This window comes from Panthera uncia, assembly GCF_023721935.1.
Source record: "Panthera uncia isolate 11264 chromosome A1 unlocalized genomic scaffold, Puncia_PCG_1.0 HiC_scaffold_16, whole genome shotgun sequence".
Taxonomy (NCBI): Eukaryota; Metazoa; Chordata; class Mammalia; order Carnivora; family Felidae; genus Panthera; species Panthera uncia.
In genome coordinates, this window is record NW_026057576.1 from 39,697,173 (window position 1) to 39,722,729 (window position 25,557).

The 25,557-nt window shown below is 33.5% G+C and overlaps 1 long non-coding RNA gene across 2 annotated transcripts in view; it reads left to right on the forward strand.

Moving 5' to 3' along the window:
- The window catches only part of LOC125933851 (uncharacterized), a 49,278-nt gene that overhangs the window by 20,628 nt on the left and 3,093 nt on the right, over positions 1-25,557 (forward strand). Inside the window, exons 2-3 of one of the 2 annotated variants that reach the window (XR_007461124.1) lie at positions 6,327-6,425; positions 7,127-7,408. This is a non-coding gene — a long non-coding RNA (uncharacterized LOC125933851). The remainder of the gene's footprint in view (positions 1-6,326; positions 6,426-7,126; positions 7,409-25,557) is intronic. The other variant, XR_007461125.1, reaches the window with a different exon arrangement.

A 25,557-nucleotide genomic window follows, 5' to 3' on the forward strand; every position in this document is an offset into this window, starting at 1 on the left:
GACAAGATAATCACAATAAATCCTCCTTTTTTGTGGCTGGGTGAAGAATAGATCTCCAAAGTTGCTCATGTCCAAATTTCTGAAACCTGTGAATATGTTACCATCTTTGATAAAAGACCCTATGCTGATGTAATTAAGTTAAGGATCTTGAGATGAATTGGCTCACAATAATCACAAGATGGCTTACAAGAAGGATACATGAGGCAGAAAAGAGGGAATGTGTTGTAATGATGGAAACCAAGAGGGAAAAGACATTGCTTCACTGTTGGCTTTGAAGAAAAGATAAGAACCAACATATTATTACACTTGAAAATGTCAGAAGATGCTTAACAGGAAGTTGTAGTAAATCTAAGGAATTCCATCTCCAGATAAAGAACCTAAAGATATATCACCCAAATATGCAAAGACATATTAAGAAGGAGGATCCTTGCAACATTTTTTGGAAGAGCAAACGACAGGAAAGGAAGTTAACTTCCATTGATAAAGAACTGAGTAGGGGCATCTGGGGGGCTCAGTCAGTTAAGTGTCAGACTCTTATTTTGGCTCAGGTCATGATCTCATGGTTCATGGGATCGAACCCCACATAGGGCTCTGTGCTGACACTGCAGAGCTTGCTTGGGATTCTCTCTCTCTCTCTCTCTCTCTCTCTGCCCCTCCACTGGCTTTCGTGTGCACACATGTTCTTTCTCTCTCAAAATAAATAAAAATTTTAAAAAAAGATAAAAGACTGAACAAATATATTACTATCCCAACCACATACAATATTCAGTAGAAAATTATTCAGTAGATTAAAAGGAAAAAAAAAAACTTTGTTGAGAGAAAGAGAGAGAGAAAGAGAGAGGCAAACCAAGAAAGAGACTCTTAACTATAGAGAACAAACTGATGGTTGCCAGAGAGGAGGTGAGTGGGGGAATGGGTTAAATAGGTAATGGGGTTTAAGGAGTGCACTTGTGATGAGTGCCAGGTATTGTATGAAAGTGTTGAATCACTGTATTGCACATGTGAAACTAATATTACCCTCTATGTTGACTAACTGGAATTTAAATAAAAACTTATAAAAAAACTTTATCAAAATATACTAGTATGGAGTGATCTTCAGATACATTCTTAATCTTAAAAGAATATGCTATATGCATAATATGCATCCATTTAGAAAGAAAGAAAGTTTTGTATTTATGAGTTTAGAAAATATTTTGAACTATTTATACATATAAAAACTGCTATGTTGTTTTGGAATGAGGATTCCAAAGGTGGAGTGGTGATGGAATAAGAAATAAGGTTATGTTGTATCTCATTTAGAATTGTTTGCAATTTTCACTGCATTTGTTTCTTGCTTAAAAATTTAAAAATCACAATCAGACAGATATAGACAAATAGATGGTGGATGAATGAACAACTAGATAGAGCGACAGACAGATAAACGGACAGACAGAACAAAGTACAACAAAACCTTTTGGAAGATGAGTCTATGAAAATAATCTCATTCAACAGCCACCGCATTTTTCTTCTACTCATTCTATTTATTTTCCAAAAGAAACTAGGGAATTTTCTTGTTTATCCAGACTTTCCCGATCACTACCCTCACATATACACAATACTTCTAGCAAACTATCAGAAGTACTTTGAATACTGAGTCTTCTATTTATTGAATAGTTACTGAATTTGTCCACATTTGGCCTAATGTGAAAAGAAATTCCACTTTATCCTACATAGCTACTCTGATTGTATGGCAGCCACAGGTCCGGATTCTATTTTACCTAGGCATTACAACCCCTTGTTCATTCCATATATAACCATTGCCCGCACAAAACTTTAATTATAAGCAAAACAAATAAAGATTAGTAAGAATTTGGATGGCAAACTAGCTTGGTCATTCACCAAATATTTATTGAGAGCTTACAATACATGCATGGCATTCTGTTGAAGAAATAAAGATTCCTTTTTAAGGTCATACTCTCAAAAAGTTCAAGTATTTAAGTAGGGTAATAAATACATTCACAAAATAGGATAATAAACACATACACAAAGATTATAATGCAATGAATGCTATAAAGAAGACATACACAGAGTATTAATAGGCTCACAAAACAAGGGCCTTACTCTGCCTATAAAATGGTCATGGAGAGTTCCCTAAGAGCTGACCTTTTGGGACAGCATTGAAGAATACTTTGGAATTTATCTAATAACCAAAAAAAAAAAAAAAAAAAATCTAGCAAAAGCACTGAGGTTTAGAGAATATGACAAACTGGATAAATAGTACATAGTTTGCATGGCTGGAGTAAGGGCATATGGAATAGTGGAAAAATGGTAAATCCTTAAGTTGAATCCTTAATAGTGAATCTTTGTCAGGCAGGCTTCAAAGTGTGTATTTGTGCTTTAACCAGGAAAAGAGTAGAATGTGAACATTTGGAAGATAGGGGAAAGGTCATGACATAACCAAATTAATGTTTTGGAAAGACTACTCTGGCAGCAACACGGAGAGCAACATGAAAAACGGACTGAAGTAAGGACAAGACTGGAGTGGGGATATATGTTTTCCTGCTTTTGAGAGAATTCATTATAGAGGCTGGAGGGTAGAGTTACATGGAGTCAGGGGCAGTGTTGCATATGAGAACGTCGAGGCTTTTAAGATCATCTGGTTCCACCACTTAATCAAACAAATTCTCCAAGTATTACCCTCCATAAGTGCTTATCTGGTCTGTGTTTAAAGCCCAGAAAAGTCAGAGAATTGATTCAATACCTGCCCTGATAGTCGATTACATTTTTTTGATTTTTTGAACAATTCTGATTTTTACCAAAATAGCATTGCGGCCAAAGTCAGAATATTCATGCTGTCATTTATTTCTGTTAACTTCTTTGGTGATTAGCATCCAATTTCTCCCTTTCCATCTCAACTCTGCAAACCACTCAAGCAGTACGTGTTTTTCCTCCTTGCCTATCAATTTCTCCTTGTATAGCATATATGAATAAACTATACAGAGTGAACAAGTTGATTAGAGTTGACTTGTGATGTTGTAATGAAGAATACTCATTTATTAGATTAAATATAATTTTGTACCATCTTAAGAAATGGGTTAAATAAAATTGGTGGATGAACCACTTACAGACAATGCAAGATTTGAACAATATATTCACTTTTAAAGGAGAAGAATAATATCCTCTATGTAAGGAAATATGGGTAATAAAAGCCAAAAATAACTAAGGCCAATAATTAAAAATATAATTTTTAAATTCTTAAAAATGTCCTTATTTAATTTGTGGATTTTTTAAAAATTTAATTTTTTTTATTATACTCACATGCATAACATTGTGAAAAGTACTATTTGAGATATTAAAATGTACCTGTGTAATGTAAATAAGTTTTCATTGACAACAAGATACTAGTAATCTTTTTTTTTCTTTTTAATGAACACTTAGCTCTGGAAACAAACATGTAAAATGACAGATAAGTTGGTAATTTCTTTTCAAACCTGAAGATATGGACTATGAGCTACTATATATAATCATAGATATATATTAATTGATATTAAAAAAACAGGAATTGAAGTTTCTAGGAGTTCAAAATATTGACGGTAAAATATAAACAGCACAATACAAACTCAAATCCATTTCTTTGACTTCCAAAACATCTCTTTTAGATAGACTTTAAGCCTGAAAAAATTAATTATATGACAGGATTACATTGTTCATTTGGTTATCAAGAACCTTAATACCAAATTTTGTTTTATTTGAGAAAAATAATGCTTGTCTGAAAATATCTGCATATTTGTGTTCCTTTTTCTAACCTCCTTATCTGATTTCTGCTTTTTATAACTTTTCTTACAAGTGGATTTTAAGTCATGTAAATAATTACCTGAGTAAATGTGTGTAAAATAGATTATCATCTGTGTAAATACATATCTGAATGGGTATTTAAAAAGGAAGAAATCTGGGGCGCCTGGGTGGCCCAGTCGGTTAAGCAACCAACTTTTGATTTTGGTTCAGGTCATGATCTCATGGTTCCTGAGATCAAATCCCACATGGGGTTCTGCACTCACAATTCAGAGCTTTCTTGGGATTCTCTCTCTGCCTCACTCTCTGCTCCTACCCAGCTTACAGGTGTGCATGCATTTTCACTCTCCCTCTCTCTCCAAAACAATAAATAAATAAAATAAAAAAGTAAAAATAAAAAGGAAGAAATATAGACCAAGGGAATTATAATATATAAATTAAAATATAATGTTCAGGGGTGCCTGAGTGGCTTAGTTGATTAAGTGTCTGACTCTTGATTTCAACTTAGGTCATGATCCCATGGTTCAGTTCATGGGATCAAACCCTATGTCAGGCTCCATGCGGAGCCTGCTTGGGGTTCTATCTTTCCATCTCTCTCTGCTTCTTCCCTGCTCGCACGTGCATGTGCTGTCTCTCTCTTTCAAAATATATAAACATTTTTTAAATGTTTATTTATTTTTGAGAGAGAGACAGACAGAATGTGAGTGGGTGAGGGGGAGAGAGAGAGAGAGAGAGAGAGAGAGAGAGAGAGAGAATCTGAAGCAGTCTCCAGGCTGTCAGTTGTCAGCACAGAGCCCAATACGGGGCTCAAACTCATGAACCACCAGATCATGACCTGACCTGAAGTCAGATGCTTAACTGACAGAGCCACCCAGGAGCCCCAAAATATATAAAAATTTTTAAAAATTAAAAAAATAATAAGGTTCTCATTTATAAGTTTTTACTTTCAAACAATTTAAAATGTTGATATATCTTTTTAGTAAATAGCATCTCATGATCTTGAAAATATGTCTTGTAATATGCCTTGTAGTTGCATCCATAATGATGAGAAACCTGTGGTATTCAGGGAAATTGACATTATTTTAGTGTGTTATTTAAGGACAAAATTTAATATAAAGTAAATTCATTCATATGGGTATAATTAAAGGCCTATCCATACAAAGCGAAAAAAAAAATGTAGCTGAGAAATAAAGAGTGTTTAAAGCCATGTAAACTGCAAATTTCTATATAAATTACTTGGCATCCAATTTTTGTTAAATATTTAATGTTTCTAAAGTGGGTTTCTGCTTATACATCTGTCTTTTTGCTTTTCTCTATAGAAAACGTGGAGCAGATGGGGACAGTGAGACAATATAAAGATAATTCTTCTTCCTGAATGTGAATTCACTAAATATTTAGGATCTTGGCAGAGGCAATAGAGTGCCATACACAGAATGACAGTCCTATAATCTCTCCATCTATAGACAACAGCTGTTTTATATATTGACATATTTTTCCCAATTCTTTTATATCCACACATTACAAGCTTGAAGCACACATGTACATGTATATGTCAATATACGTATATATATATTTGTACACATGCGTATGTATCCAGACTTTCTCAATTAACATTCTATCACAAATATCTCCCATATATAATATTCTATTATATTCATATTCATATCCATAATGTATTTAACTATAAATTGTTAAAGATTCTTTTTTTTCTGCTATGTAACTCTGGGATAAATATTAATCTTTGCCTCATACCTAGCAACATTCTTAACATACATAGCTAATAGTATATTATTATGCTATTAGTATAATAGTATATTAACTGAGGCCATGAAAAAATAAAAACTTTTAGGGTCTTAACTCCTATTGAAATTTAGTGTGTTTATGTTTGTATACATAAATAAAAGTAGGAAAATCAATACATCTCAGAACAAGACTATTTTAGAAGCCTTCTTTTAGATGGTAAGACTAAAATAGGTTGGGTAATCACATATAGCATTTATACCACTTCAATAAATGTATTAGCACATCAGTAAATGAAAACGCCTTAAAAGCTTAAGATAAGATGGATCCCAAGCCTAAACACAAGCAATAATTGAGGCAAACTGCATCCACTTCAGAGGGGTTTCTATTTTTACAGTGGAATCTAATTTCCTTGCATACAGCTTGTTGCTGATTTTAGAGACTCCTCAGGTGACATTACAAGCTACATTAAAAATTTAAGACTTTACAAATGAAATATTAACTTGCATATGCAAAAAGTATTATAGAATGAAATAGCAATAAAGAATGGTGATGTGTAACTACAACTGCACTAATACAATGATGAATAATTTGTGCACAACTAGAAGAAGTTGGAAGAATCCTTGTCCTTGTTTTTCCCATATTATCTAACTAAAGAGATGTATGTAGTGCCTCTGAATATCTAAGTATATAGAAATTATAAAATAGGTTTAAAAGTGTCCATCAGGGTGTGGATACTTCAAATTTCAGAATACCTTCACTGTAAAACTCTGACTTCAAACTCACCGAAAAGAAATCATATTTTTATTTTACAGATTCTTGAAAAGGTAATATTGCTCTGGACATGAAGGATTTTCTTTAAGAGTGGGAAGAATCATCTGGTATCCACATCCAAGCAGGCTTCCTGACACCAAGTAAACAATAAACTCTTATTAGTAGAAATGCTCAGGCTCTACAAAAGTATATTCTACCATTACAGATGGTCTGATAGAACCTAATCCTTTGTACATGTGAGCTGTTTGAAACAAGGAATCCAGACCTTAAACTTACCTGGGAAATTGGCATCACAAATTTCTATACCTCCAAAATTCAGATAGTAGACTTCTCCCTTAAGGGCAGACCTGAAACATTACACACACACACACACACACACACACACACACACACACACACAAGAAAAGGCTAAGAGGGGAGCCTGGGTGGCTCAGTTGGTTAAGCATCCAACTCTTGATTTCAGCTCAGGTCATGATCTCACAGTCTTGAGATCAAGCCCTGCATCAAGCCCTGTGTCAGGCTGCCCAGTGGGCATGAAGCCTGCTTATGATTCTCTCATCCTCTCCTTCTGCCCTTCCCCCACTCTCACTCAAGCTCTCTTTCTCTCAAAAAAAAAAAAAAATAAGAAAAGACAAGACAAGAAAAAAAGGAAAAGGTTAAGAATGCTAAATGCATTATCTAAGCAATTTCACAATAACATCAGATTCTATTTTGATTTAACTGAACAAATAATGTTGGTCCTCATACATATTATTAAGTACATAAAAAGGAGCATTTAATAGCTGTGTTATTACTCTTTCTAAAATTCTTGTCAGAATTCCCTTCTATTTCTCACCAACAGAAAATAATTTGGCAGCTACCTATGGTTGACTACGGCTTGCTAAGAAAAACCCTGTACTGTTCTTCACCTACATCTAATTGCAGTTACGCACAAGGTCCATCCACATAGCCAAGTAACGGGAAGAAGAATGAATGTTATCACCTGTGGCTTCTTGATTCAGGAATCAGTGAAGAACATGTTTTTGTCTTTGTCGGGAAGAGATTCAACTCATTCTTCTAACCCTATGAATGATCATCTTTATCAAAAGGTACAGACACCCACCAAGAGGGGACATATATTGTCGTAAGTATTTTAGGGACCATTATCTAGGTGTCACTAATACTATCTAGTGACTACTTAAGAAATCTATGGCATTCTAATTATCCAAGCTTCAAATCCATTTTTTTTCACCATTGGTGAATTCATTTCAGAATTGTCAAATTATATTAAGATACATATTCATAAATAATTATTAATTACTTATTTTGTGGAGGCACTTTATGTGAACACAAAGATTGTTAAACCACTGCTCCTTCCCTCAAGAGACTCAGTGTAGAGCTGGATGAGACAAAAAACAAACAACTACCAAAAGAGAAATGTTTCCTCTATCTACTAGTGAACTTAACAGATAAGAAATGTATCTGGCCAGCCAAGAACAAATGCCCCTTTAAAGGTATCTACCACCAACAAAGCATTTATTTTCATTGACAATTCCTCGATATATTTTTGATAAAACTTCATTGAATACAGGAACATTTTGATGTTTATTACCCTATTGAATTCCCTGACTTTAGAAATATCTCTATGTAAATGGTGTGCTGGGAAATGTACTTTACTCTCTATTCACTCTCTGAAGTAGTCATTCATGGTTCATTTGACCACTCTAGGGTTCAAGTTCTTTTATCTGAAAACGAGAATGCAAATTACTTCATAGATATAAAGCCTGGCATCAATGCTATTTTTAAAAACCTCATGATTCATTAAAACTCTTCATAGTCTCTGTACCCCAAACCTCTAGGTGCTTAAGTGCCACCAAAGCTTTATCAACAAGTACTCACATACCACTCACAGGAAACACTCACACTGTGAAGGGCATGTGTTCACGTAGTAAATGCCAAATGTACAGAGCTTTAAATAATTATGACATGCACACTTAAAACAGATCCCCATTGTCGGATTTAGTAAAGTACCACCAATTTGAATGTGCACTTAACATCTATGCACATATATTACCTGCAAAACTGACAGAATTTCAAAACAGTATTAAAATATATATATATATATTTTTCCAACCAAAATACATCTTCACTGAGTGATAGCTAAATAGGAAATACATAGTAAAGTAACAAAAATGCAAATCATGCAAGAATTATTAATTTTAATACTGAATGCAATATATCATATTTAGCAGCAGAAATTTTTGTGGTTGTTTTATTTAATATGCTGAGTATTTAAGCAAAGGAAGGATCTTAGTAAAAACACCTACAGTGGTACAAAACCATTGGGAGATGTCAAAACAAAACTTACAGTGAAACTAATTGGACTATATGGAGTATGTAAGAAAAGATTGATCAAATTTTGTCAAAACTTTAAATACCACCTCAAGACCAAGTTGAACTTTTCATGAATTTAATGCACATGTATTACTAATTCACCTATAAAGCTTTTCCAACTCCTAAACTAGATGATTTTACTTTTAAGCATATAATGAACTAAAATAGGAGAACTACTTAAATGGTGAATCAATATGTGTCTATAGTTATAGAAGTGGTTCTGGTGCTCTTTCCTAATATCAGCATCTACTAAAGAAGCACAATACATTGAAATTTTTTTTCCTTTGGGAGGTAAGAGATTAGGGAGCCTCATTCTTCTGCCATTAGAGGACAGAGTGTCCACAATTATTAATGTCCACCTAATGAGATATTTAAATCTCAGGCATGTTGTTCATATGGGGGGTAAAAAAGATTGAAATAGATTTCCAAGTAACTGAGAAACCAGTATGTAAAGCATTTTTAAATCTAGATTTTGTTAATATATATGGAACTGAATTTTCCAATCTGTCTCCTATCTGTGACATTGTTCATTTAAATAAGTTATTCTCCATAAGGGTGACATGGGTTGCTGTATAATCTAATATCTTCCGTATTTCCCATCTCATCCCCATATTCTAAGATAAACCTTAGGTAGAACTGGCTGAATCTTATCTCCTTTAAATCTACTTCACAAAGAATGGTTCTGAGACCATTACACCAGAGCTTGTATGTAGATTCTATGCTCTTACTCAAATCTATTTAATCACTAGGACTGAATGTCAATATTCTCTGGTCCAATCAACCATGGCAAGTATTCCAGGATCAAATGAAACAAAGTATGCCAAAGTGTTCCCAAGGAAATATATCTGGCTGTTTATTTCCTCAGGAGTTTTGTGCATATGGTGATAGATACTTGGAGTTTCATGGGCCCCTTTCAAATACAGCAAATGACTACAATATATGACAGAACATCATAAATTCTCTCAGAGAATGGTTTACATTTGTCTTGATGCTTAGAGGAGGAAGATATTACTATTTGAAACAGTAAACTTTCTTGGGAACTTTTTGAAAATATTAACAAATTACATTGAACAAACCACTTTCACCATAGATGAATGTTTTTCATAATGCAGTAACTGCTTAATTATGCAGAGGAAAATAGATTTTAAAAAAGATTGGTGCAAGTCTTGGTTGCTTGCAATATGTGATTTGTTGTCCTTAATTGGTTACTAAATTTGTCAAATATAAGTGTGCCAAAATTAACCAGCTTGAGAAGCCAGTTGAAGGCTGTCATATATTAGATGAATTTCTCATCTCTTTATAGTCAATGTCCATTCCTCTGTTAATCAAGTGTTCATTAATTATACAATACAGTTCTCTGAAGTCCATATACAAGGAGAGATAACTGTGTTTATTGTGTTGACAACAATAAAGGAGACAACGGGATAAATTTCATACCCAAGACATTCCATGAGAGGATCTAAAACTACTTCTCCGGCTCCCTTTATATTCTACTTACTTCCCCACATGGCGTTTGACATTGTTTAGTGGACCTTTAGATCCATTGTTTAGATCCTTTCCTATCTCCTTGTCTTTGTACTGAATGCTGTGCCAAGATATCTTCTTCCTGGCTTCTTCTTTCCTATCCCCAAGTTTGGAAATCTGTTGATCACCTTTTAAGACATAAATCAAATAAAATTTCCCTATGTATCTTTTCTCACAAGTCTAGACCACCATCTACTGTGTTGTAGAATTTGGTATATATTATTATTATACATTTATCTTATTATATTTTAATAACATTTGCCTTGCCTGTTACTCCCACTAGACCAGGCACTTTTCCAGAACAGACACAATATAGCATCCATTCTGGAACTCCATTAGCACAGTGCTTCATACAAAGTGTGCTCTCAACAATGCTTTTTGAATGAAGGAATGAATTTTTCATTGATTAGGCATTAAGATAAATTCATCTATGTAAAGACTCCCTTTTATTTTTTTATTGCATGCCTTGTAGCAATGACAATAGCAACAAAACAACAGACATTTATTGAGGATTTGTCTAGTGCTAGGCACTGTGCTAATAGCTTTACATCCATTATTTATCTCATTTAATGTTCAAAACAATCCTCTGAAGTGAGTACAATCATCATCCCCATTTTAAGAGAAGGAAACTGAACAAAGAGAGATTACAAATTTGGCAAATGGTAGTGTCACAATAAAAATTGAGGTCTTATGACTCTAGCACTTGCCATTTTGAACAAATACAAAAAGCAACCTCTCACATGATTGATAGAAGAGAGAATAAAATGCTTTAGCCAGTGGCATAACTAACCAAACATCTGAAAATAACCCCCTATTAACTTCAAAAATAAATGACTCTTCATAAGAAAGTCTCCACTGCTTTCATCTTTCCCACCCTGCACTGTATTTATTAATGCATTGCAGTTGTGATAAAAAGAGATTTCATTATTTACTCTGGTAATACTCAATTTATATATGCCTACTTTATAACTATGTAGTCTTAATTTATCAACTATCTTACCACTAAATATTTCTTTCAATGAATAATTCCCACTTTGCTTCTAAAAAACTTTGCATTTATTGTGTAAGGCCATGGAATATAAAAACCATCAAGGGACACCTGGGTGGCTCAGTTGGTTAAGCCTCTGACTTTGGCTCAGGTCATGATCTCATGGTTGGTGGGTTCAAGCCCCATATTGGGCTCTATGCTGACAGTTCACAGCCTGGAGCCTGCTTCGAATTCTGTGTCTCCTTTTCTGTCTGCCCTTCTCCTACTCATGCTCTGTCTCTCTCAAAATAAACACTAAAAATTTTTTTTAAACATCAAAAAATTAAATCTAAGCCTTAAATAAAAGATTTTTAGATAGCACTTTGATTAATTGTCCTAATCATTTAAAGTCTACACAGTGTTGGTTTTTACACACACACACACACACACACACACACACACACACATACACACATGCAGAAAAAAAATCTACTATATCCTAAAATTTCCTTTTATTTACATTAATGCATATAAAATTCAGTTATACTAACATTATGGTTTCAGAATTTCTAAATCAACAGGAGAGAAGTAAATTGAGTTAAAATTCAATCATTTATAGAAATCACAACACTGTGCACCTAATGAGACATAGAGATTGACTTGAATAAAGAGTGAGGAAGTATCTGAGGTTAAGAAAGGTTCTATATCTTGATTGGTTCCTTGGTCATCCAAAAATGTATCTTTTCAACCTAATTTTTCCTCTGTTATACATTGTCCTTTATTTTCCATTTAACCTTTCTTGACTCTTTTTTACACGCTATTTCCCAAATATTAAAAGATATACACATTTCAAAGGATTTCAATTTTGGGGCACATGGGTAGCTCAGTCGTTAAGTGACTGACTTCAGCTCAGGTAACAATCTCGTGGTTCACGAGTTCGAGCCTCTCATAGGGCTCTGTGCTGACAGCTTTGATCGTGGAGCCTGCTTCAGATTCTTTGTCTCCCTCTCTCTCTGCCCCTCCCCCGCTCACACTCTGTCTCTCTCTCTCTCAAAAAGGAATAAACGTTAAAAAAATTTTTTTAAAGATTTTAGTTTTAACTTTTTTCCCCCAACAATCAATTCTCTCCCATCTCATATGAGTGAAACATCATTATTTAAAATTATATTGAGATAAAATGGAATGTTAACTTGTTATTCAGAATGTGACATGCCTGGTCTCATTTTAATTCTATGTCTAATTATTTTCAAGTGTTTTTAGACTGTTAAAATGGAATATGTCCATTATGGCATGAATCCTGGTACACCTATGGTATGCCAAGCAGCAGTGTGTTGGTCAAGATGTACTCCTGCTTGCGGCCCTGTCAAATCATATTTTTTCTAAAATTTTTAGTGAAAACAAATAAGGAGGAAAACAATATTTTCTTGAAATCAGTTATCTTGAATATTACATAATATTCTCATGATTTATTCAAATATCCTAGCTGATTTGATATGATTTTTGGACTCTCTTTTGTTCTATTTATTGCCATTGAAATTTATTCATTTTCCTAATCTGATATTTTTATGGATTAAACACTGTTTATTGATTTTCAAAACAGAATCCAAAATTCAGCAGTCTTAATCAATTAGCTCAGTTTGCTCCGATTCCAGCTAAAGGGAATGAAAGTAGGTATTCTACAGGAGTTGTGGAAATGCATGAGGCAGAGTTTCTGCAGTACATTTCCTAATTCCCTACCCCTTTAGGATGTTAGGACATATTCCTCTAGCTCGTGGGAATGTTGCTGGCAGACATCTCTCAACCAACAGTTCTCTTGAAAACAGCTTTGTCTGAATTGCATCACTCTCAAAGTCATGGGTGTCTTCACAGGATAGCCTGCAGTCAATGAATGATTCGTGTGCAGAGATAGCCATCCACCAACTTTGCTCCTATTCAGAACAACTATAAGGGTTTTTCAGCACTCCCCATGGATGAACTGAGGTCACTGAGACTGCATCACAGCTCACCTCCAACCTCCTTCCATTCCTGCTTTCTTCCCTTCCATTCTTCCAGTGTTGATCTCTAGATTGCATTCTAAAATTCCTCCCACTTGCTAATTTCCTTCTCAGAATCTATTTCTGGGGAAACGCTGAGATGAGCTCTACCCAGCAAACTCTAAGAGAGGATCAATTGGCTTCAATCTTATCTGTTAAAAAAAAAAAGGATTTACTCTATGACTGAATGTCTTGATGAGGAAACAAGCAGTATTCTCTGCCAAAAATTGAACATAATCGAATACTTACATAAGCATGTGAAGAAAGTTGGTTTCTCTCTCCACTTACAGATTTTACTTAATCAAACAATGCAAGAAGGATTTACTTAGCAGATTTACTTTTGCCTAAAATGATAGTATAAACTATCACATAGCCCGTGCTGCTTTCTTCTCCTCTTAAAAATATGAACTTCATTCTTATGTGTCTCTTGTATATTTAGTTAATTAAAAGGAGAAGAAAGTTTAAAGCTGAAGCAGAATCATAGTCCACCAAAATTTGGAAAGGAAGCTACTTTTAAGTTATCTAATTTAGATCTCCTATTTTAAAGATGAAGGACTTGATAACCTGTAAGTTTTAGGGAAGGTACTAGAAGTCTTTTTCTTTTCCCTTTTTTCTGACATTGTGCTACTTTTCACCAAATTTTTTGTACACCAAATATTCATATTATACAAACTGCTGTCAATTATTATATCCTGAGTTTGGTGGGGGTAGATACAAATAAGTAAATGATTATGTAGCAGTTTGATGAATTCTGTAAGAAGAGTCAGTTCAAGTATGTTTTAACACTCATAACCAGAATCTAGAATAAAAAATTATATATGTGCCTGCATGTATGTGTGTGTGTGTGTGTATGTGTGTGTGTGTGTGTGTGTGTGTTGTATTTCAGCTTTAAATACTAATCCTTTCACTATTTCACATTTGGGTTTTTGCCTTGACTGCATGGGATACACACTACCGTTTAAAATTCTTGAATTGTGTAACTGATAATAAAATGCTCTATCATAGGTAAATATATGCAAATATCTAATAACATATTTAACTGCATATTTTAAGGTGTTAGGTATGGTGTTATCAATGAGAATACAAACATTATTATTAATATTTTTTAAACATTAATAATAGCAAATCATTTTATAATTGCAACAAGACCTAGCAAGCCATGAAGTAAAGTTGATTAATGCCTTTCTGATGCAGACTGGAAGCACCAAAGAAGTAAATTAATCAGAACTGCTGAATTGTTTGTCATGTTCTATTGCTTAAGTATTCCACATATTACTCAAGCCACTAAATTTTAAGTGGATCTAAATAACATATTGCATTAAATTAATTTACTCCCTAAGGATTCAATTGTGTAGATATTAATTTTATATCTTAGAATTAAAAATATATTTGCCTCAGAGTTGTATAACCACTTCCAACCCAAGTCATATTTACATTGCCTTGATGTTGGCCTATTACAAATCACGCAACCCACTCCTATTCAGAATATATGCCTACTCCCTGAGGAGATTGTATACAACATTTAAGCCTCAGAGAGGGAAACACAGTTTATCTTCCAAAAGGCTAGTGAAGTCGCTTTGTGATGTGTCGACCTGCTCTGCAGACTTTCAACTCCAACATTAGATGTGAAGACAATTTTCCAGAGACTGCTTAGCCAAAGGGCACAATTGCCTGAGGTCAAATCTCTTAATATGGCCTGTTTCTGTGGGTGTGTGTTTATACACACACATATGCTGTCTGCTTCTCTGACTGAACCATCACTGATGTACCCATCCTAAGCAAGTCAAACAAGAGGAACTTTGACTCTAAGAAAAAAAAGAAAAAGATTATAAAAACAATAAACCCCCTCCACTCTTCCGTCTTCCTGAAACTACTCAAAGAATTGTCCTGATAAACTATCCTAAACTCTACTGATAATCCTGAAGTGTGATCATTATCAGGCAAAACTTAATAAATATTTGCTTTTCTAAAGCAAGAATCTTCAAACATTATTTCATTGCATTATTTTATTTTATTGCAAACCGCTATCAGTAAATGTGAGGGTTATGAAGTATATGTGTATTTACTTACTTTATGAATCACTCACATGTAATTATACTAATATGTATACCAATATTGTAAAGTTTTTTGTTTTTTCATTTTTAGGTACAAGTGAATAGAAATAGGAATTCCAGAATTTTCTCTGTATATCAGCTTTCATCTTGAGCACCCACTAGCACTGGGGCAAATTTAGGATGAGGTGAATTATCATTGTACAGTGTCATGTAAATTAGTACCCCCGTTCTCCACTAAATCCCAGTAGTTCTCTTACCTAGTCACTGAGACAACCAAAAACATTCCCAAAGCCTACGTGCTCCCTGGGTTAGCAATATTTCATCTGGTTGAGATGCCAACACTGATCTAGACAGCTCATAGAACAGGCTAGGCCCTGGCAATCTGACCACACTTGGCTTGTAATTATTTTCCCAGCTGTACAAATAGTGAGTTGATGGGATCATTCCAGTTAATAAGATTTACATTTTCCTTCATTTACAGAGTTCTCAAAAAACCAGGCATTTTGCTGCATTTACTAACATAATCTATAAATTCAAAAAAGAGTTGAAGAGGGATTTGTAAGAAAGGAATACAAAATGCTGATATTTGACATTGCAAAATATAAATAAAATTTCCCATAAAACAAAGATAGTCTTCATTTTCCAATCCACTGTTGAAAGATTATGTGGAGAAAACAACTTCATTTCCAGTATTATAGGTAAGCTAATTATTTTCAAAAGTTAGCCTTTGCCTAAGGGTGTTTTGGTAAAATTCCAATGCAATGACTTTTGTAACAGTTCACATTCAGATCCCAAAGCTTAGTATGGTACAATTCTGGGTTAAGAACATATAAAAAATTACAACTGTTTATAAAATTATCTTTGTAAAATAACTGGCAGTTTCTTGTTTAATATAAACAAATCCAAATAACAATTACAATCACTTCTTCATGTATATAGGAACAATGTATATAATTATCCTGCATAAATCATCAACTTTAAAAACCACTGTATTTGCAGGCTTAAAAGGCGATTATATTTTATATTTTCCTATGATGTAATTCACTTAAACTACTCTTATATATATTTCTTGTTGCAAATGAGATTTTACTAGTTTATTGGGGAGAAGAGATGGTGACAAGATTTCTAAACTTGTGGCTAAGAGTCATTTCCAAGATATATTTCTACTGTCAGGGTTTATCACCAATTTCCATAATTGATGTTGCATCTATAATACCACAACTTTTTTAATACAGTATAGATAATTAACTAGTCCTCACTTCCAGCTGATTATTTCTATCCTCCAAGGAGCCTCATGGGATAATGGACAAAATGTCAAAAATAATTAAGAATAATGATGGTGGCAACTCAGCTATCAGACAATGTGCACCTCAGATTCTTTTATGCCTTGCTTTTGAGGAAATTTAGATGATTTAAAAGTCTCTCCCAGGCTTTAATTTTCCTTGGTACAAAAGTACTAAGATTCTGAAAAATAAAAACAGAATGCCTTTATGTTCATATGTACATGTGCACAAATCCTAGGTTTATACATTTATTTTCATACTTAAGGTAGTAAGATCAACTGAGCCCTAGGCACCCCACAGCTTGTAAAGATACTGTGTATCTATATATGTAATCATTTGGTAACTTTCACATGATATTTGGAAAGCTAATGGAAATATTTATCATGCTGTATGAAGTCAGCAGAAATAATGCTTTCTTTTACTTTGTCTGGGACTTGATACATTTATCTTTGATGATACCAATACACATATCTTTACTTCTTAGGTGACCTAGTATGCTCATTCAATACATTCTCCAACAGTGGTTCCTCAGGGTTATTTAGCTGAGGAGAAGAAGGCAATATGTATTCTCATGTTATCACATACAGTGTAATTCACAGTGTCACTTTTGTCAAATTACATGGAAATTATTTTTACTAATCATGTCATACATTGCTGACCATCAAGAAACTGGTAACTTCATTTCAACTACTTTTTTAAAGTTTATTTACTTATTTTGAGAAAGAGAGAGAGGGAGAGAGAGAGTGAGCATGAATGGGGGAGGGGCAGAGAGAGAGAATCCCAAAAAGGCTCTGCACTGTCAACACAGAGCGGGACCAGGATTTGATCTCAGGAACCATGAGATCATGACCTAAGCCAAAATCAAGTCAACACTTAAACGACTGAGCCACCCAGGCACCTCTGGTGTTTTCATTTCAAAAATGCAAAATATTCTAAAAATACAAACATATTTCATAATATAACATATATCAGGTCTCATATCATCTGGCATTTTCACACTTTTATCTGTACTTCCTTACAGTTTTGAAAGTATTTATTTTGTTATATTACTAATACAGTATCCTCTTTTTTCCACTCACTGGCTCTGTGAGATAATGCAAAGATTCATGTCTAATATTATAGATGAAAGCCGTCAGTCTCAGGGGATAAGTGATTTATCCAAGGTCACACAATTGATAAATACATGTCATTAGAAATAGAAGCAGTCTTTCCTGAATTCGGATTATATTAACCCAAACCCATCTCCAGCTCCTCTGACATCACATTATTTGCACAAGAAAGTCAGATTGATAAAAATTTCAAATTGTACTAGTTCAAATTGTAAAAAGGAGCTCTTGAAATATAAGTATTTAATTTCACAAAATAAATATCTAAATTTTACTTAGTGCATTGAAACTTGAAGTTGACAATCCCAGTCTTAGAGGGATCTAGTTATATAGTACAACGAATGCTGAAGCTCTGAGAAAGCATATTTCTTTCTTGGACGTAACCTTTCACTCCCAAAGTCCTGTGTGTATCATCTCACCTGTCAACCAAAGTCAAGTCAAGTTGAACTTATGAAGTCAATATTCACTTTCACATCCAGAAAAGAGCAAGAAATGCAACAGGAAAATATGTAATAACCCTTTGTGGGTCTCTTGAATTCTTCAAAGATTTGTTATAGAAAAAGAAAAAAAACAAAAAACAAAAAATCTTACATAAGGGAGTGCTGCACAGCGATGCTCACTCCTGGGACCATGCTCTTGAAAATCGCACAAAAGTCTAATGTCCCTGAAGATAAAGTAATTCTTTGCCACCATCTAAAATCCATGCTAACCAAGTAAAGAGGAGAGTGAGTCTGGGAAGAAGAGAAACGAATGCTGCGTTTAATGAGGAACTCTTTATTCTTCCCAATCGGGCCATTTCATGCCTTATAAAAGGAAGGCTGGTATTGGATTATGTCTAATGCTACAAAACAGTTTGAAGAGATAAGTAAAATCCTTAGGGACTCAGAGGTATTCACAGGAGTAGGAGACTAATAAAGATTCCTTCCCCTCTGGATGTCTGGAAAAAAAGTCACATCACCATACATGCCACACATTACCACCCAAATTGCATATACTTATGATTTGATAGTTGGGAATCTTTGGGGATGGGATTTTTACTTCTGCTGAGTATGAAGGCTTTCTTGAGGTTGCTAATTTAAGCCATAAATAAAGCTGAAAATTATTCCAGCGATGTGACAGTTGCCCCCAGTTACCTGTAACGAATGTTTCTACTGGTAAATGATTCTAAATTACAAAAGCTCAAAATGCTTTGCAGACCCGTAAGATAATATTTTAAGGTATTTTTATATATTTTAAATAATTCCTTGACTGATTAATATTTATGATTTTATATAGAAACTAACTTTATGCTGCCGTCGGAAAGTTAATAATTTACAAAGGCTGCTTTGTAGTCTAATGGCAGCACTTGACTTTTGCTACTGCTTGAGGGCCTGCAACTTTGATGTTTCTGTCTTAAATTAAGAGAAAAGAAAGAGTCAGGTATCAGCTCTTCTTCAGTTACTTTTTCTGAGGGGTTCTTTTAACTGAGTTCCATGAAGCCATAAATGTCTTTTAACAACAATATTGATTGCAAAATAAAGCCTCTTTCCATTATCTTCTTAGAAGAATCACAGAGAAAGGTGTTTTAAAAGTTTGAGTAACATTACTTCTCTCCAGAATGTAAGTGTACTTAGTGCGAACTCTCTGGGGCACGTAAAAGGAAAGTTTCCGGAGGGGTTTGCTCTATAAGCAACCCTTTTCTTCTTTCCCAATTCAAAATAAATCAAGAAAAGCCACAGCATTAATTTCCTCTGACGGTGAATGTAGGAGTGTTTTAATTTAGAGAAACTCTCTGGACTTCTCGATTTGACTTACTAGTTTGATAACTACGTACAGCGAACAGTATTGCCTGCTACCTTGGGACCTAGGAATTGACAGGTAAAGGTTCTTGAGGTAACCAGCAGTGCCAGTTAGCCAGTCCCGGTGCCCAGGGAAGCTGGTAGATCGCAGCTCACCAAGTGGAACCATTGCATACTGAGTGCGTTTAGCAAAAACTCGGAGGACCTCCTTATCCAGTGGACACGATCTTTTGTTGTTCATCCTCACTGTGGTGGGTTACTCCCAAATTCCAAGCATACTATTTGAATTCAGCAACCTGCCATTTTATATTATAATAAAGCATGTAGCAAAAGCTAAACATAAACCTTGAAATGTACTTATTTTAATGGTCTGTCAAATAATGTGAAAATTTTGTTCCAATCAAATAATGAAAAGTTGTTTATTGAAATATGAAACACTGACACATGGGAAACATGTATTGCTTGATTCCCAAGCAAATGTAAACTAGAGCTGATTTAAATGTTTTGAACTCATTAGCTGAGGGTTTCTATTTTGCAGACTACTTTAGGGTTCAGTCACATAAAAAAAGAGAAAACTTGTCAATAGGAATAATTTCTGATAGCAGGAGGAACAAAAATCTGAATCTATGCTCCAAAATTAAATAGTAAGTAGGTTTATGTAGTTGGTAAAAAGTTGAAAGACCACATTAACTTTTAATTAGTCAAACAATTAGTTTTTAATATTTTTGTTGATGCATGGTGAGAATTCCAGAAATAAAAAAAAAATGTTTTTTCCCTGACTCAATGACTTATCCATCAATAATATATAGGAAATAAGTAGTAAAAATTGATTGAGAGAATGCTTTTTTAATTTCTCTCACAATTAAATCACAATAGATATAAAAATGATTCAAAGCAACTTAAGTGACTGTTTCTATGTTACTAAGTGAACACTTTGCTGAGAAATTTATGAAGTACTTTAATACCTGATGGGGTTCTGAATATTTGATTAATTCCAGAATATTTTTGAACATTTCAATATGTTGTTTTTCTAATTGGTCCCTTTCAAACAGAATTTAACATTAGCTCCTAGTTACCATTTTTAAGCATTTCTCAGTAGCTGAAATGAGCCATGTCTTAACATAACTCACATATTTTGTGCTTCCAGAGAAGACATTGGGACTTCTGTTAATTTCTCCTTAGCTTTTTTATTTTATTTTACAAATTAGATTCCTCTTCTTTGCAAAACCATTTCACACAAATCTTTTTAAACCCTGCATATATGTTACTAATATTCTATCCAATTACTTTTTCTTTCTTCTTATAGTTTTGCATTGTCTATCTATCTATCTATCTATCTATCTATCAATCATCTTCTATCTACAGTAATCCTCCATTACGGGAAGCATAAGGACATGTTCCAAAACCCTTGGTGGATGCTATAAACCACTGATAGATAGTACCAAACCTTGTATATTCTGTTTTTTTCCCATATGTACACATCTATGATAAAGTTTAATTTATAAATTAGGCATAATAAAGGTTAACAACAAAAACTAACAATAAAATATAACAGTTGCAACTATATACTGCAATAATGTATTCTCTCTTTCTCTCAAAATATCTTATTGTATTCACCCTTCTTGTGCTGATGTGAGACAATAAAATGCCTACATGTTGAGATGAAATGAGGTGAATGATGTAGGCACTGTGATGCAGCATTAGGCCACTATTGACCTTCTGATGATACAGAAGGAGGATTATCTATTTCCTTACTGCAGGACAACTATTTCCTTACCAGGGGCAATGAAACCAATAAAAGTAAAACCAACACATAAGGAGAGATGGCGGGGGGGGGGGGGGGGGGGAGAGAGGGAGGAGGGCTACTGTATATGTTTGTAGGTTTCATCTACTTGTATTTATTTCATCTTACTGAAACTTCATAATAACGTGAAAGCTTCTAAAAGAGCTTGCTTCAGGGTTGCCTGCATGGCTCAGTTGGTTAAGCTTCCAACTTAAGTCATGATCTCATGGTTCATGACTTGGAGCTCCTCATTGGGCTCTGTGCTAACAGCTTGAGGCCTGGAGCCTGCTTTGGCTTCTGTGTTTCCCTCTCCCTCTGCCCCTCCCCCGCTCTTGCTCTCTCTCTCTCTCTCTCTCTCTCTCTTTTAAAAATAAATAAACATTTAAAAAATGTAAAAGAGATTACTTCATTTCTTGACACTTGCTTATCGACTTGTGCTACAGTTAAATCGGTAATAAGCCAGTGATGCATCTCTGGATCTTTAATACATAATGGAGGTGTTATCATTACCCACCCCTTTATTAGCATTAGTTAGTTAATTAGTTAGTTAGTAATAAGAAGAATATCATTGAGAAACCTACCAGCAGTTAAATAAGTCAAAATAGATAGAGAAAAGATACCGGAGAAGATAATTGTCTTATTAATTAGTCTTTCCTAGAATCATATTCAGTCTGGATTTTCCAGGAAATTAAATTGGTCGAAGATTTGTTAATCATGTAAGGTTGTTATTCTTACCATTGACATAATGAGAAAATAGTTTCACACACTACACTTTAACAAATATTTATTTTGTTGTACTTTCCTATTGCCATGCAAATAAGAATAAAATTATTAAAATTGTACAAACTGCACAAAATTTCTTTCTCATATCCACAAATAATCCTGTGCTTTCATTTTGTCTGGCTTGGCATTTAAGAAGCATAGATTATACATCTAGAAAAGAGCAAAACAATTTATACTTAGGTTGTGTTTTCATAAGCAATTTTAGAGAATTACACCATTCAAGCAGAGCTGGTTGGAAGTTACAGTACACAGATTGTGTAATAGTGTAATGCTTGTGCAGAGTACTACTGGAATTTTATTTTTAGTATTAGCTCCCATTCTAACTACATGTGTGAACTCGAGCTCATCACGTTGTCACTTAGTCTCACTTTTCTTACCTATAAATTGAGACATTTGACCTGAATTATGTCAATTTTTTTTTTATCCAGTACCTTATGTTTATCTCGGTTTTCACCTCCTAGATCATAGTCTTGAAATTCCTGAACGTTTCATTCTACTTGAAAGTGCTTACAAATTTACAATATGCCAAGAAATTTAACAAATCTACTTTAAAAATATATACATTGTTAAAAGACATTGTCTTTGGACAGAGTTTCCAATTAAAAGTATATATAAAAAGTTAGAAAATTAGGTAAATACCTATCTAAATTGGTTCATTTAAAAGACAGAATGAAGCCAATACTCCCCTGATAGAAAATGGCTTTGAGGACTAAACATGAACCAACTTTTAAGTGGGTGAAATGGGAAAGTAATTTTTAAACAGGGGTAATCTATACATTTGGTGTTCTGTTGTGAGAAGTAAATGCTTATTCTAATGCATTTAAGCAAGCACTATTAATGATTAATGACATTTTTGATTCTGTAACTAGACCTACAAATTCTTGAATAATTAACGAGGTACTCAATACTGCATAGGATATCCATCTGCTAAGAATTTGTGTGTGGGTGTTCAAGCTATTAATATTGAAAGCCTTACAAAAAAACGTGAGGGAGAGATTTGGGATGAAAGTAATAATGTCTATTAAATATACAAGTTTTTTTATTTCTTATTTTTAATATTAAATGCTTATAAACAGTTCATTAAAAAGGTAACTATGACCTAATAGCAAAAATGACATTGATCAATTTTTTCTCAATTATGTCATCTCATAATAATAATAATGAATAGCTATTGAGAAATTACTAAATTGTAGATATTGTGCTGAGTTTTAGGAATAGAATGAAGTAGAAGGTATGTCAGATGGAAAAGCAGTCATAATTCTTCATACTGCTTAGTCTGTTAGGTTGAGGGAAAATTATTTTAATGGGCCATCTTTTAAGGCATATTTGTGCATTCAATGGAGACACAGTTTTTGAGACATAAAATGAGAAAATAAGTGTTAGTCTGGAAGTCATTACCATGTCATCCTAAATTCTAAAAGATAATCTCATTCTTCATATTTCATATCATATTCTTACTTTCAGGTTGAGTTCTTAAAAAAAAGAAACTTATAATCCTATGATGATCTCAGAATTATAGGCCTAGAATTGAATGAGATCTTTAAGAATGTTTAGCTCAATGTCCTTATTTTAAAAATAAAGAAACTGAAGCTCAGACATGTTAAAATGCTCCAGAATCCCCTCTACGTCTGTTATGTTCCATTCTGTCTCTCTTAAATTAAGCTTTCATTTTGAAATAACTCATGATAGAGCAGTTCTGTGGCCTAAGGTAGATACTTGGAGAGCCTAGAAATGTAACACTTCCCTTCACTTTGGAAATATGTCACGGTTCCATACATGGTAGAGAGGTGGAGGATATGTAAATATGTAAATTACCACTGAGTTCAGCTATAAATTATTCTCATTTCATTATCAGGTAAAAACTGGTAGATGAATCACAGGAACCTACCCCCAAAACCACAAACACGCTGTATATACATTGTATGTTAGCTAACTTGAAATAAATTACATATACATATATATGTATATATACATATACGTATATATATGAAATAAAATAAAATAAATTGATAGAAAAGTTATATAATACACAGACTAGTGACAAAAATATTTTAAGAACTAGTAATACAATCATTTACAATTTTGACAGTATTACCAATATAGTCCCAGTAGTTTTAGTGTATATGAAATTAGTGTCATAAAGACTACCCTTTTCACTCAGTTAATAATATGATATATCAATACATTCATGCATAACAGATAGATATACATACACTGTGTAGTCATAATAGTGTAAATATTTCATTCCGCTAGAAATCAGAGACCTGTGAAGTTAAGTAGTAGGACATTTATAGTGTTCTAATTTTTAAATAAATTTACGACAGCTCAAATACTTCAAGCTTATCAATGAAAATAGAATTCTGAGTATCTTATTATCAATTTTAACTCTAAAATTATTTTTGAATATGAATTATGGGTGACTCACTAAGGATACAATGGTAAACAAGACAAACATGAACTCTGGTCTCTAAATATAAAGAGGATAAAATAATTACAGTATAATAAAATACACTTTGACGTGGAAAAATGTGTCAGAGTAGAAAATAATTAGAGTACAAATTAATTTATATGAAATCGTGTTTTTAAATCATTTAACTGGGCTGTAATTACATATTCACCCATTTTTAATGTACAATTTGATGAGTTTTGACAAATACACAGATCCATGTACCTGACATCCCAAGCATTGTATTTCTATCACCCAAAAAGTTTCCTCATGCCCTTTCACAAACAATTTTCCACCAAACCTTCCCCTAGGTAACCATGGTTCTGATTTAAATCACTACTGATTCATTTTGCTTGTTACAAAACTTCATATAATAGAATCATACTTATATCCTTTGGTTGTCATACCAAATCTCAGAGTTTAAACTCTTGGACTAAAATCTGTCAGAAGCAGGATACAGGTAAAATATCAAGTCAGGTCTTACATCGACAGATGCTCTAATAAACAATACCATTAAATTTGGCAGTGGGTCTTGGGATATTATTCATTACCCTATGCCAACATTTTGTTACTTTCTTATACTTCATTCTATATTGCCTTTTATTCTACATTTATGAATTTTACATACACAATATACTCAGTGTTAAGAAAGTTTACTTTATTGTATCATTTTCTATGTTTCTTTTATTAATCAGAAACATCTATGTATTTACTAAAATGTTCTGTATCTTAAGAATTTTGTAGATTGTATAAAAAACTAGATTTCTCTTCTCATGCCCACTGATAAATGACAAAACTCTAAACCATGCTTGGCAAAGATATAGGATTTATGGTACCTATTTTTATAATAGCCTCATTTCTAGCTCCATTTTATGTCGTTATGTCTTTATCTCTTTGTTGAATTTCTTCAGCTATTTTCTTCAAGTTATCTGGTTCTATACAATGTATTACAATGTGCGCTGAGTTCAATTAATTCAATCAATTAAGCTGAAGATTTAAATTACTTTTCAAGTTCCTGTAAACTTTTGATCATTTAAGAATTCGTTCAGAGAACTACCCAAATTATGGTCTTTACCTTGAATTTCCTCTTGTTTTTAAGAATTAATTGTCATTCAGGGTGCCTAGGTGGCTCAGTCTGTTAA